Source organism: Hyla sarda, chromosome 10 (assembly GCF_029499605.1).
Source record: "Hyla sarda isolate aHylSar1 chromosome 10, aHylSar1.hap1, whole genome shotgun sequence".
Lineage (NCBI taxonomy): Eukaryota > Metazoa > Chordata > Amphibia > Anura > Hylidae > Hyla > Hyla sarda.
The window spans coordinates 138,682,691-138,697,113 of NC_079198.1; the positions used below are offsets into that span (position 1 = coordinate 138,682,691).

Sequence of the window (14,423 nt, forward strand, 5' to 3'; positions counted from 1 at the left end):
TAACTGGAGAGAGGAGACCTAAAAGTTTCTTACCAAAACAAGTAATGGGACCAATTAGGACAGTCCCACATAGCAGCTGCATGGTTTGCCACTATTGTATGTACGTCACTGCGTTCAATGGTTTTCTTATGTGAACGCCGCCTTAGTTAGCCAAAGACAACATTATAAATGTTGTCTTTAAATATTCCACATTGGTGTGGCCACCATGGCATCCATTCATATTGTTAAAGGGGTACTTCACCCCTAGACATCTTATCCCCTATCCAAAGGATGTCTGTGGGGACCCCCTCGGTCTCCCTGCTGCACCCGGCATTCATTTAGAGCATCGGGTGCAGCGCCGGAGACTCATGAAGTCACGGCCGTGTCCCCTCAATGTAAGTCTATGGGAGGAGGCGTGGCCATGATGTCATGTGCTACCGCCCCACATTGCCAGTCATCTGGCATGGAGCAAAGTTTGCTCTGTGCACTGGATGTCTGGGGTGCTGCAGCCGAAATCGCTGGAGGTCCCCAGAAGTGGGATCCCCGCGGTCAGACATCTTATCCCCTATTCTTCGGATAGGGGATAAGATGTCTAGGGGTGGAGTACCCCTTTAAGACAGATGACTGACACAAGGCCATGTATAATTATCACACAATACCATACCACCAAGATAGTCTCTACAGTCTTTATACACCCAAAAGAGACTGGTGGGTCTACACCATAGGTCGGTTCCATCCTCCTTTCCATGAATGGTGTGAACCTTGAGTGGTAGAGCAGGATAGGGTTACTATCCTCTACTGTAGAGGTCCCCAGCCTAGTCCTCAAGGACCACCAACAATTTTTTCCTGTTTTATTCCAATGGAATAACTAAAAAAAAAAAGCAGAATGTTGGTGGGCCTTGAGGACTGGGTTGGGGACCACTGCTCTGCTGAAAACAACGGTGGTAGGGAGTGGTAATCACCACTAGTGATGAGCGGCAGGGGCTATATTCGAATTCGCGATATTTTGCAAATATATTAACGATTATTTGTCCTATGTTCACGAAATTCGAATATTCGCTATGTGTGTTACGAATATTCGAATATTACGAATATTCGTGCTCAACACTAATCACCACTACTACCCCTACTGACCTCAAGGAAGTAACAGAATCCCTCTGCTGACGCTAATACTTTTCCATTACCTGACTAGCACTAGAACCAACTCTAGTGAAGACAATCAGAACCGGGGACTACTTCTTTACTTTTGACCACCTTTTATCTTCTTGAACATCGCACTCATAAAAGGAATCTTATTGTATCAGTAAGACTCCAGCCGAGGCCGCCCTGCATACAAGAAGCAAGGGTGCTTTTCATACTGACCCCAAATCTGGAAAAATTTGGAACAATTTTGGTCGGTGATAGGGGAACCTTCACAAGCCATGTCCAAGATTTGAAACATGAATGTGAAAAAGACAAAAACAACAAGATGCGCTCCTAGTGTGGACGGTATAGCAGAGTGGCTTCAATGTGCGCAAAAAATTGAAGGCTTACCGGATCGTGTTGTGCTAAGAACACAACACCTCAGCAGGCATAAAGACTCGTAGGGAGAAATGAAGGTCAGCAGCCATGGTTTCCTTTCCAGGTTCCTCTCGGTCGCTCGATGGGCAATGAAAGTGGTGGATAAAATCCAGGAAAACAGGAATTACCATACGGCACTTTTACTCCTGCCTCCTACACGTCCGATCGGCGATCGCCGATCGGACGTGTAGGAGGCAGGAGTAAAAGTGCCGTATGGCAATTCCTGTTTTCCTGGATTTTATCCACCACTTTCAAGATTTGAAACAGGTCAAAGTGAGCCTTATTTCTGACCTTCAGCATTTTCCCCAATGCAAGTTGACCTTTTAGGAACAAAATATTAAATATATTTTGAGATAAAGTAGGTAGATAGATTAAAGGGGTACTCCGCTGCTCAGCGTTCGGAACAAACTGTTCCTAACGCTGGAGCCAGCATCGGGAGCTCGTGACGTCATACCCCTGCCCCCTCACGACGTCACTCTCTGCCCCCTCAATGCAATTCTATGGGAGGGGGTGTGACATCTGTCATGCCTCCTCCCATAGACTTGCATTAAGGGGGCAGGATGTGACGTTGTGAGGGGGCGTGGCTATGACATTACAAGCTCCCGAGCTCCCAATGCCGGCTCCAGCGTTCAGAACAGTTTGTTCCGATCACTGAGCAGGGGAGTACCCCTTTAAACAAAACTTTTATTTTTGAAAATAGTTCTGTAAAGTAGAGATAGAGTTTTGGAAAGTAGAAAACAAAAAATAAGCATCGAAAGCTTCTTCTGGCCCGAGCACCTATCTCTCCACTTGTAAAAAAAAAAAAAAAAAAAGAAAGATACATCTTGTCGGCTTCTAGGGCGCCTAATTGAAGCATTTTATCACCCAGTGTGCATTCTCTTAGCTCCGAGATAACAGAGCGTGTTGGTCCTCCGAACACCTCCACCAGACATAAACCATCCAAAATGCTTGAGTGGCAATCTGTACGAGAGGTGAAGTAATAAAAGGAAGGTATTCATGAAGCTTCTCGGGCTACGGAGGGGCCTGCTAGCTCAGCTCCTGCTACATTCTGCTTAGCAGAGGAATTTGAGGCCCTTAGGTTTGATGGTTGTATTCCCTATGGAGGAAAGAGAAGATAAAGCGAAGTGCACGACTAGTGAAGATCATGAATTGTTTTCTTGAGTAAATACACTTGGATCATGAAACGTCTTACACGTATGCTGCTGTCACATATAAAAAACAACATCGCAGGGCTCTATGGCTGACTAAGAATTTTTCACATCGATTTTTCGCATTATTTTTTTTTTTTACAGTCTCACGGTTTATTCATGAAGCTCCCATCTTAGAGAGCTAATTTCTGCTTGGTAATCTGGAGACTGCAGTTACCTTCCCACAATGCACTGGGGCGTTATAGCTCATATAAACTTCTAGAAAGGAAGGAGCGTTGATAAATTTAACATTTCTTAAAAATTACCCCAATCCATAAATTCTTCACTAATGTTCAATTCGACGGGATCCTCTGGGGTGGGATGGACGCGTACCCCCGGAGAATTAAGTTACATTTCTTACCCTTGTCCTTGAAAAGTTACAGCTCTGCCATTGGATCTAGATTCTATATTTTTAAGGAAATTTTTTATGCCTTTTTTAAATTCTTTGTGGAATCATATCATGTGTATTCTTGAAAGGTCATGAGGAAAATAATTTTTTTTGGGAAAGAAATCAATTCGAATTAAAGAGGTACTCTACCCATAGACATCTTATCCCCTATCCAAAGGGTAGGGTATAAGATTTCTGATGGCGGGGGTCCCGCCACTGGAACCCCACTCGATCTCTTCAGCAGCACATATACTAAAATTGGAATGATACAGAGAAGATTAGCATGGCCCCTGCGCAAGGGTGACGCGCAAATTTGTGAAGCGTGCCCACTCGATCTCTGTTCAGAATCTGGAATTGTGTGCCGAGTGTTGCTTTAGTCTTGTAAAAGCTGGGTTTCCGGGATTGAAGGCGTGATGTCACAGCACACCCCCTCGTTCATGTCTATGGGAGGGGGCGTGATGGCAGTGACTGTGCCGAGTGCTGCTTCAGTCTCGGAAAGGCTGGGTTTCCGGGACTGGAGACGTGATGTCACGCCACACCCCATCGTGACAGCCAGCCACACACCCTCCATTCACGTCTATGGGAGGGGGTGTTACAGCTGTCACGCCACCCCCCATAGACATGAATGGATGGGGCGTTGTGCGAAACCCAGCCTTTACAAGACTGGAGCAGCACCTGGCACAGAATGCCAGGTACTGCACAGAGATCATGGGGGTTCCTATAGGCGGGACCCCTGCGATCAGACTTCTTACAAGTCTTTGGGCAGAATACCCCTTTAATCATGAATCGAAAATCATGCCAATGGTGAATGTTTAATGATGTGTTCCACAACCCCCAGTCCCTGTGGTTCCCCATTTTGACATAATCTATTATATTATACCATATCATTATTTATTATGTCATAATAAGAGTTGAAGGAACCTTACAGTAATGTTTTCCCAACCCGAATCTAAAGAACCAGTCATTGGTTCCTTTAGTGTCTTTGAGCGCAGCCTGGAATGAAATTAAGATAAACTTTAAAGTGTCTGGTGAGTTCCACGACTACGGGGGGAGGATTTAACATTGGTTTTTGTGGTGTTGATCTGTCACATGATTTAGTTGCTGTTTGAAGACTTTTCGTTGCGACGTTTGCTCTAAATTCTTTCTCTAAAAATGTGTAACTCTGCAACTCTGCCCTTGTCTGAGTAACTTTTTGCAGTGGTTATGAATTTATTTGTCATTCAATTTGTCACAAAGTCCTCAGTTTGTCTCAAATCTACATCAGCACAGACCGTAACAAAACTGGCAGTGGACAACATTTAAAAAAAAAAAAAAGTCTAACATTTTAGCACAACGGGTTAAAAAGTTTTAGAAAAAGTGTCAGAGGAAGAATCATACAAAGTGGTGCACTGAAGTGCAATTTAAAAAAATGTGTATTAGCGCCATATTTATCACAAGCTATGTAACGAATCTACATTAAAATTTGCTTAAACCGGAATCTAATAAATCAGCCATCGATTTGTTTAGTCTTGTCAACGTTTTTACACTTTTATTCCAATTCCCTTAAAGAGTCTGGAATGAGACTAAGGACTGTTTCATTCCAGATGTCTCCAAAGAATCATAACACTTGAAAGGACTTCGATGAGAGTCGATGGCTAAGCTTGAAAGGACTAAATGAGTCGATGGCTAAGCTGTTCCACTTTACTTCTAGTATAAATCCTTGGAAAAGTCTAGAACTAGACAGTCCAGAGTCTCATTCCAGACTTTTCCAAAGAATCATAAGACTTGGAAAGAGGAACAACCCAGTCATTGATTAACTTAGTCTTGCAAAAGTTGTTCCATTTTTCCAAGTGCTCAAATTTTCCAGAAAAGTCTCACATAAGACTAAATAAATCGATGGCTAATTCGTTCCAGTATCCAATACCAGATTTTTCCAGGGAATTGGAACACTTAGACAGTAAAACAACTTTAACAAGACTAAATGAATCAATGGCCGATACATTAGATTTGGGTTTGGCGATTCGCCAAACCCAAATCTAATGTATCGGCCATTGATTCATTTACACAGATTTGCTCAACTCTAGATTTAACGGGGTACTCTGCCCCTAGACATCTTATCCAAAGGATAGAGGATAATATGTCTGATCATGGGGGTCCCATAGCTGGGGACCCCCACGATCTCCCTGCCGCACTCAGCACTCGTTTAGAGTACCGGGTGCAGCTTCGGAAGCTCGTGATGTCACAGCCATGCCACGCTCGTGATGTCATGGCGACGCCCCCTCAATGCAAGTCTATGGGAGGGGGCATGACGGCGTCACGCCCCCTCCTATAGACTTGCATTGAGGGGGCATGGCCATGACGTCACGAGCGGGGCATGGCCATGATGTCCCAAGCCTCTGTTCTGCATCGCCAGTCATGGGGCATGGGGCGAAGTACACTCCGTGCACTGGATGTCTGGGGTGCCGCAGCCGAGAACATGGGAGTCCCCAGCGGCGGGACCCCCGCGATCAGACATCTTATTCCCTATCCTTTGTATAGGGGATAAGATGTCTAGGGGCCGAGTACCCCTTTAAGCTGGTGACCATATAGTCCATAATTGCCTAAATGGGACGTGTATCACCTAACCATTTAATGACACCCTAGGCATCTGCCTACTTTGGCCTTCGTTAATTACAACAGTTTTAGAAAAAGTTTTAGCTGCCGTCGAACCCGCTATTTTTGGGCAGCTTCAGAAATAAACCGAGCCCTACGAAAAAGAAGAATTTACGAGTTGCTAAAGGCCGTAGTTTTGTGTTATTAGGCGATATCTCTTCCATCACTTACCCCCCTCCCCCCCACCCAAACCTCTGATGTGTAGTCAACTTTAATGATGTTTATAGCCACACTTCCAGTAGTATTTATGCCAGAACGCGCCTAGATCCTAACTTATTTAATTTTAATAAATTAGGCGAGCGATGGCTTCCAGTGTGACGTGAACCTGATTTATGTGTTTTCTTCCATACAGTTAATTCCGTAAACGGGAGGTGAAGAAATGCGTGTAACAACATTTGCAACCTTCGTTCATTTCGTATAGCTGTCAGCAAGGAGATAAACTAGTTTGGCAAAGAGCGTTGATCAAATTTTTAGCACTTTGCATATTTTTGCCAATCTGAAGATCTAACTTTATGATTTCGCAGAGTGGCTCCTGTGCTGGAAAATATTGCAAATCCTAAAGATTTAAACAAATGGCTTAATCTCGCACTTTGCTTACAGACTCCGTCTGATCACCTGCTCTTCAATCTGATGTCATTTCGGCTCATGTGTCATCGGCGCAGACAGATAATGAGTTACGACGCCGAAAGATGTAATGATGTTCTTTCTGTGTGATGTTAATGAGACAGCGAGATCATGACAACAGCACCGAGGCGGATATATAGTCCAAAGCCGTTCTCAATATTAAAGGTAACAAAAAAAAAAGTTAATATTAGTGAACTTGGTTGGAATGAGATCTCGTCTTTCAGGTATAAGCCAATGTGAATCGAGTATTTGGCCATTTTTTTTAACCAAAATTAGACATGGATGATGGAAAAGTTTTGTAGAAAACATAACTTGATCAGCCCATTGGCTGCACCAAGGGAGTAGGTACCATAGTGGCAGACCAGGCAGCTGCTATGGGGCATTTGAGAGGGAGCCCTGTCCTTATTGGTCCCATTCCTTCTTCTGTTAGTAAGAAACTGTGCAGAACTCCTCTCTGCATTGTCAACTGCATTGGGGGTATTGATCAATGGGCCATGGAAAGCAAAGGGGGAATATGCAGCACCTTCTGCCCTGGGGGGCGAAATTAGAAATTATAATAGGCGTCCTCATTTTCTTAGTATGTTGAGCAAATGCGCCAGAATTCTGGTGAAATGTGGAAAAAAGAACTGGCTTACATCATGAATTTATTATAAGCTTGGGCTTTTTATTTTTAACATTATATCTTGATAGTTCAGACTTTTACGCACGTGGCGAAACCAAATAGGTTTATTATTATTATTATTATTATTTTTTTTACATTTTCAGGGGGTAAAATGGGAAAAACGGATGATTTACATTTTTATTGGGGGAGGGTATTTTTCACATTTTGTTTTACACTTTAATAGTCGCCATATGGGGACCATTTATAGCAATCATTTGATTGCTAATACTGTTCAGTGCTATGCATAGGGCATAGCACTGATCAGCGTTATCGGTCATCTTCTGCTCTGGTCTGCTAAATCTCAGACCAGAGCAGAAGACCTCGGGCGACGGCCGAAGGCAGCTTAGGGGACCTCCAGCCGCCATGCTGAATGGCCGGATCCCTGCGGCAGCGCTGCGGGCGATCCAATCATCCATATTAAGTGCCACACAGCGCAGATGCCATGATCTGTATTGATCAAGGCATCTGAGGGGTTAGTGGCACACATCAGTGTGATCGCAGATGTCAGCCATTACCAAGGAGTCCTTGGCTGCTGATAGCAGCCGGGACCGGCCGCTCATGACACGAGCATGTGCTCGCGGTCATGTATAGGACGTAAATTTATGTCCTGGTGCATTAAGAACCAGGGCACCAGGACGTACATTTACATCCTATGTTGTTAAAGGGTTAAATGGATACTCCGCCCCTAAACATCTTCAATTTCCCCAGTGTTTCAGTTTCCCCATGACGTTACGCCCCCTCCCATAGACATGAATGGAGGGGGAGTGCTGTGACATCACAAGGGGGCATGAAGTGACATCACAACCATGGCTGCCCGAACACAGCATTCTAAACATAATGTTCAGAACACCGGGGTAACCAACCGCACAGAGATTGCGGGGGATCCCAGTGGCTTGACCCCCGCGATCAGACATCTTATCCCCTATCCTATGGGGTGGGGTAACTTTAGATGACATCCCTTCCCTGTCCCAATGACATCACTTAATGTCAACAGCCAATCAACTGGCTGTAACGCAAAAGTGGATCAGAAGACAAGGCTCTTGGAGACCACCTCTACCATCTCATCCTTCCATGTGGTCATGTGACTTTCAAAATCCTAATATCCATCAGTCGGTGACTAGATTTCCAGCCATATCTATTATATGAGAATTTCTTGATGATTCTATTAATACAATTTGCAGTTTTAAATTGTACTTTATCTCGGAAAAAATTGGGAGCGGAAAGAAAAAAAATTGTCGCATTAGTTTTCAGCTCTGGAGAAAATTACCCTGATGCAAATGTAGAGAACACTTTAACAATCATAATTCGGCAGGAAAAAAAAGAAAGAAAAGATTTGCGGATGTTACATATGTCAATGGTAACATCGTTCCTCATTCCTTTCATTTACATAATGGAACATTTTTTAGATTATCCCCAGCGTTCGCGTGAATTCAAAACACTGATCCGTCTCCCTCCAAAGTTAAACATTTAGATTCTATTAAAACATCTAATCAGAAGATTAAAAAGCTCCTGATTCACATTCAGGGCAAAAGAATAGAAAAATCAGCTTTGTTGGAGCTTTGGCGGCATTAGGTTGCAAACAAGTAAGAAGTAAGGCAATCATCTGGAGCGGAGAGAGGCGCCACTGACGGATTTTAATTGAATTACTGTCACATTAAAGGGGTACTCCGGTGGGAAACACTTTTTTTAAATCAACTGGTACCAAGTTAAACAGATTTGTAAATCACTTTTAATTAAAAATCTTAATCCTTCCAGTACTTAGCTGCTGTATACTCCACAGGAAGTTCTTTTCTTTTTGGCTTTCTTTTCAGCCTCTGTCCACCTCAGGAACTGTCCAGAGCAGGATAGGTTTGTTTTTTGATTTTTAAATCAACTGGTGCCAAAAAGTCAAACAGATTTGTAAATTACTTTTATTTAAAAATCTTAATCCTTCCAGTACTTATCAGCTGCTGTATGCTCCACAGGAAGTTGTGTAGTTCTTTTCTGTCTGACCACAGTGCTCTCTGCTGACACCTCTGTCCATGTCAGGAACTGTCCAGAGCAGGAGAGGTTTGCTATGGGGATTTGTTCCGGCTCCGGACAGTTCCTGACATGGACAGAGGTGGCAGCAGAGAGCACTGTGGTCAGACAGAAAGGAACTACACAACTTTCTGTGGAGCATACAGCAGCTGATAAGTACTGGAAGGATTACGATTTTTAAATAGAAGTCATTTATAAATCTGTTTAACTTTCTGGTACCTGTTAATTTAAAAAAATAGTTTTCCACTGGAGTACCCCTTTAACTTCTTCCGGGCCGGCGCCTGGTCGTGGCAATGATCTGCTAGGGCAGTGTTTCTCTACCAGGGTGCCTCCGGCTGTTGCAAAACTACAACTCTCAGTATGCCCGGACAGCCTTTGGCCAAAGGCTGTCCGGGCATGCTGGGAGTTGTAGTTTTGCAGCAGGTGAGTGTGGGCCCCCCGTTGGGAAACAGTGTGCTAGGGGCTGATGTGAGCACATGGGATAGCGCCATGGAACGGTGCAGCCAGCGTCAATGTTAGGCGCTAAAGGCATGTTAAAAAGGTTTTGCTTAATACATATTTATGATACACTCAGGATGGAGAACAGCTTTCAAATTTGATGGATTGTAAGAGGAGCTCTCTGGAGGTGCTTGCTGCCATGCTTCACTGAGGTGTCAAAGAGTTTGATCTGAAAACAGTCCTAAAAGTCATGTGCTATAAGACATTAAGTGAAGGCGCTTTACTACAAAACCAAAAATTAGTATAAAACTATAAAAATATAACTACTATCATACTGCCTCCTATATACAAGAATATAACTAATATAATACTGCCTCTATATACAAGAATATAACTACTATAATACTGCCTCCTATATATAAGAATATAACTACTATAATACTGCTCCTATATACAAGAATATAACTACTATAATACTGCTCCTATATACAAGAATATAACTACTATAATACTGCTCCTATATACAAGAATATAACTACTATAATACTGCCCCTATATACAAGAATATAACTACTATAATACAGCTCCTATATACAAGAATATAACTACTATAATACTGCCTCTTATGTACAAGAATATAACTACTATAATACTGCTCCCTATATACAAGAATATAACTACTATAATACTGCTCCTATATACAAGAATATAACTACTATAATACTGCTCCTATATACAAGAATATAACTACTATAATACTGCTCCTATATACAAGAATATAACTACTATAATACTGCCTCCTATATACAAAAATATAACTACTATAATACTGCTCCTATATACAAGAATATAACTACTATAATACTGCTCCTATATACAAGAATATAACTACTATAATACTGCTCCTATATACAAGAATATAACTACTATTATACTGCTCCCTATATTCAAGAATATAACTACTATAATACTGCTCCTATATACAAGAATATAACTACTATAATACTGCTCCTATGTACAAGAATATAACTACTATAATACTGCTCCTATATACAAGAATATAACTACTATAATACTGCTCCTATATACAAGAATATAATTACTATAATACTGCTCCTATATACAAGAATATAACTACTATAATACTGCCTCCTATATACAAGAATATAACTACTATAATACTGCTCCTATATACAAGAATATAACTACTATAATACTGCCTCCTATATACGAGAATATAACTACTATAATACTGCTCCTATATACAAGAATATAACTACTATAATACTGCCTTCTATATACAAAAATATAACTACTATAATACTGCTCCTATATACAAGAATATAACTACTATAATACTGCTCCTATATACAAGAATATAACTACTATAATACTGCTCCTATATACAAGAATATAACTACTATTATACTGCTCCCTATATTCAAGAATATAACTACTATAATACTGCTCCTATATACAAGAATATAACTACTATTATACTGCTCCTATGTACAAGAATATAACTACTATAATACTGCTCCTATATACAAGAATATAACTACTATAATACTGCTCCTATATACAAGAATATAATTACTATAATACTGCTCCTATATACAAGAATATAACTACTATAATACTGCCTCCTATATACAAGAATATAACTACTATAATACTGCTCCTATATACAAGAATATAACTACTATAATACTGCTCCTATGTACAAGAATATAACTACTATAATACTGCCCCCTATATACAAGAACATAACTACTATAATACTGCTCCTATACACAAGAATATAACTACTATAATACTGCCCCCTATATACAAGAATATAACTACTATAATACTGCCTCCTATATACAAGAATATACCATAATACTGCTCCTATATACAAGAATATAACTACTATAATACTGCTCCTATATACAAGAATATAACTACTATAATACTGCTCCTATATACAAGAATATAACTACTATGATACTGCTCCTATATACAAGAATATAACTACTATAATACTGCCTCCTATATACAAGAATATAACTGCTATAATACTGCTCCTATATACAAGAATATAGCTACTATAATACTGCCTCCTATATACAAGAATATAACTACTATAATACTGCTCCTATATACAAAAATATAACTACTATTTTCTATTGTCTTTATTTTATATTTGTTATGATCCAAAACTAAAGTCTGGAGGCGGCGGCGGCTCCTGATGCATTTATAGTAACATCCTTTTGAGTACGACCTTTGCTGATTTCCTTCCAAATGTGAGCTGACAGGGTGCAAACGCTCACAATTCCCCGTGCGGATCGCTCAGCGAGCTGTAATCTAAGGCTTCTTTCACACTATAAAGTTCTTCCGTTCTAAAGAGCGGTTATAATGTTCCGTTAAGAAAACCTTTAAAAAAACGGGCATTACAAAATCCCATTAAAGTCTATGGGATTTTTACATTATCCGTTTTAACCCGTCATAGCCCATTATTAATAACGGATGTTATTTGTGACGGGAGAAAAAACGGTACATACACTACTTCTCTCCCGTCACAAAATAACGTCCGTTATTAATAACGGGCTATGACGGGTTAAAACGGATAATGTAAAAATAGATTTTAATGGGATTTTGTAACGGCCGTATGGCATTCTGTAACGGACGTTTTTAAGGATTTTCATAACGGAACATTATAACGGCTCTTTAAAACGGAAGAACTTTATAGCCGCCTAATAAGTAATGTTCATAGGGGGAAATACCCAGAGGAGCTGTAAATATTGGAAGCTCAGACACCGAACCTTCACCGCTCTGCTGTTGGCGGTAAGACACTGAGTATTATGGTTGCGATGTGCTGCAGCACAACTACAAATATTCCATACATATATTGACTTCGGCTCACTTTCTTATTTTTAAACAAATCACTTTGTTAAAAGAGGAGGAATAATAAAACAAACAAAAAATGGAAAAATAAATAAAATAAAAATTAATCAATTTTTTTTTTCTTCCCAGCTGGGAAAAAAAATATGAATAATTTATTTTATATCTTTTTTTTTTGTTTTATTATTCTTCCTCTTTGGGGAAAAAAAAATCTGATAAATTTATTTGATTTATTCATTTTTTTTTTTTTTTTGTTTTATTTTTCCTCCTCTTTGGGAAAAAATCTGATTAATTTATTTATTTGATTTATTTATTCATTTTTTTTGTTTGTTTTATTATTCCTCCTCTTTTAACAAAGTGATTTGTTTAAAAATAAGAAACAGTGCCACTCTTGTATATAGGCTATATTGGGTATTGCAGCCTCAGTTTCACAATATCAGACAGGGCCCAGACTATTTATTTCCAGCCAGAGTGCCTGCAGCTGTTGCAAAACTACAACTCCCAGCATGCCCGGACAGCCTACGGCTGTCCGGGCATGCTGGGAATTGTAGTTTAACAACAGCTGGAGGCACCCTGGCTGGGAAGTACCGACATAGATTTCATACACTTTTTATTTTTTCTTGAGTCAGATTTGTATATTCTAATGCATTTAAAGAAAATGGAAAAAAATATATATTATTCCTTCCCAATTATTCTCAATTTTCTAACTTTCTACATGCAATATGTCACATATCTATAAATATAGTAATAATAATAATAAATTATTATTATTATTATTATTATTATTATTAATAAAATAATATAATATATATATATATATATATACAATTAAATAAAAACAATTAAATTGTGTATTCCTGGAGCTGCCACTAGGGGAGTTGCATTGTATTTTTCCCCATTAGAAAGTAGCAACCTCAGTGTTCAATGATAATTTCTAAAGCCATTTATTCAGGGTAATTACTTCTTGCACCCCAGGGCTATTAGGGTATTTGTCTTGCTGAATTTATTTTTCCCATTAGGAAGTAGCAACCTCAGTGCAAATTTTTTAAGCCATTTATTTATTCAAGGTACTTACTTCTTGCACTCAAGGGCTATAATGGTATTTGTCTTGCTGAATTTATTTTGTTTCCTGTTAGCACTTGCTTCTTGCACCCCAGGGCTATTAGGGTATCTGTCTTAAAGGGGTATTCCAGGCAAAACCTTTTTTATATATATATATCAACTGGCTCCGGAAAGTTAAACAGATTTGTAAATTACTTCTATTAAAAAATCTTAATCCTTCCAATAGTTATTAGCTTCTGAAGTTTTCTGTCTAACTGCTCAATGATGATGTCACGTCCCGGGAGCTGTGCATGATGGGAGAATATCCCCATAGGAACTGCACAGCTGCAGTTAGACAGAAAACAACAACAACTCAACTTCAGAAGCTAATAACTATTGGAAGGATTAAGATTTTGTAATAGAAGTAATTTACAAATCTGTTTAACTTTCCGGAGCCAGTTGATATATAAAAAAAAAGTTTTGGCCTGGAATACCCCTTTAATTCATGTATTTTTCCCCATTAGGAAGTAGCAACCTTAGTGCTAATTTCTGAAGCCATTTATTCAGGAGACTTCCTTCTTGCACCCCAGGGCTATTAGGGTATCTGTCTTAATTAATGTATTTTTCCCCATTAGGAAGTAGCAACCTTAGTGCTAATTTCTGAAGCCATTTATTTAGGAGACTTCCTTCTTGCACCCAGGGGCTATTAGGGTATTTGCTTTGCTGAATGTATTTTGTTTCCTATCAAAATATAGCAACAACAGTGCTTAGCGGTCATTTCTAAAGCTACTTATTCAGGGTACTTGCTTCTTGCACCCCAGGAGTATTAGGGTATCTGTCTTGGTTACTTTATTTTTTTTCCAATAGAAAGTAGCAACCTCAGTGCTTAGGGTTAATTTCTGAAGCCATTTATTCAGGGTATTTACTTCTTGCACCCCAGGATTATTAGGGTATTTGTTTTCTGAATGTATTTTCCTTATTAAGAAGTAGCAATGGCAGTGCTACATTCTAA

The 14,423-nt window shown here is 39.8% G+C and overlaps 1 protein-coding gene and 1 non-coding gene across 8 annotated transcripts in view; one reads left to right on the forward strand and one right to left on the reverse strand.

The window, feature by feature from the left end:
- Nucleotides 1-14,423, reverse strand: part of LOC130293821 (calmodulin-binding transcription activator 1-like) — a 1,711,968-nt gene that overhangs the window by 1,613,849 nt on the left and 83,696 nt on the right. The gene's annotated exons all lie outside the window — the stretch shown is intronic.
- LOC130294716 (U6 spliceosomal RNA) lies at nt 3,345-3,449 on the forward strand. Its single transcript, XR_008848591.1, has one exon. It is a non-coding gene; the product is annotated as a U6 spliceosomal RNA (small nuclear RNA).